The sequence below is a fragment of the Petaurus breviceps genome, unplaced genomic scaffold (genome assembly GCF_028583685.1).
Source record: "Petaurus breviceps papuanus isolate PSGF00001 unplaced genomic scaffold, PetGlider_PUasm1.0 176, whole genome shotgun sequence".
Lineage (NCBI taxonomy): Eukaryota > Metazoa > Chordata > Mammalia > Diprotodontia > Petauridae > Petaurus > Petaurus breviceps.
This window is the reverse complement of record NW_027185771.1, coordinates 27,633,609-27,634,937: the sequence shown is the minus strand read 5'-3', so window position 1 is coordinate 27,634,937 and position 1,329 is coordinate 27,633,609.

Below are 1,329 nucleotides of genomic sequence, written 5' to 3'. Positions count from 1 at the left end.
GAAAAAAAAGAGAAAATAGAATAAATGGGAGGGGAAAATATATAGGGAAATACTTTTAGCAAAAGTAACTGTGGGAAAAAAATGAAGCAAATTTCTCTAAGTTTTCATTTCTCAAACATATAGAGAACTGAGTCGATTTTATAAAAATAAGAGCCATTCAACAATTGATAAATGATCAAAAGAAATGAACAGTTTTAAGATGAAGTAATCAAGACTATCTATGGCTATATGAGGGAAAATGCTCTCACTATTGATTAGACAAATGTAAAATAAAAATTAAAACCTCATACCTTATAGATTGACTTATAGGACAGAAAAGGAAAATGACAAATGTTGGAGGGAATGTGGGGAAAAAATGAGACATTAATGCATTGTTGGTGTAGTTGTGAACTGATTCAACTATTCTCTAGAGTACTTTTAGAACTATGCTAAATGACTAAAAAAAAATGCATACCATTTGAACTAGCAATCACACTCCTGTATTTTTATCCCAAAAGAGATTTAAAAAATACAGAGGAAAAGGACCTATGTGTACAAAAATATTTATGGCAATTCGTTTTGTTGTGGTAAAGAATTGGAAATTGAGGAGATGCCTTTCAGTTGGGGAATGGCTGAACAAATTGTGGCTGTGATTATGATGGAATACTATTATGCTATAAGAAATGATGAGCAGGACACTCTCAGAAAGATCTGGAAAGACTTACATGAGCTGATAAAAAGTGAAATGTACAGCGTACCAAGCAACAGCAATACTATAAGATGATCAGCTGCGAATGACTTAGCTATTCTCAGAAATACATTGATAGAAGACAACTCTGAAGGAATTATGATGAAAAATGCTATCCAACCCCAGAGAAAGAAGTGATGGTGTCTGAAAACAGATAGAAGCATACTTTATTTTTTTTTACTTTCTTTACTTTTCTTGACATGTTTTTGGGGGGAAGGGGTGTCTGTTTTCTTTCACAACACAACTAATATGGAGATGTTTTGCATGACTACACATTTTTAACCTACATTAGGAATTTGAAACTTTAAGTTTTAAAAATAAATATTGAAAATAAAATACTAAATAAATTTTAAAATATTTATTTTATCCTGAACTTAAGAAATAAAACAAGCATTTCCATAACATGGTAGGATAGGAAAAATAGATGGTTGTAAAAACTTCAAATTCATGGAAACTTCTCATTCTTTTTAAAATATAATCAATTTATCATGTAATTTTCTTTTTTGTTCCTTTTTTCTTCTCTTCTCACTGTCCTAGAGATGGCTACCATTAAATACAAATGTGCATGTTTGTGTGTGTTTGTAAAAGCAGTCTATATATAT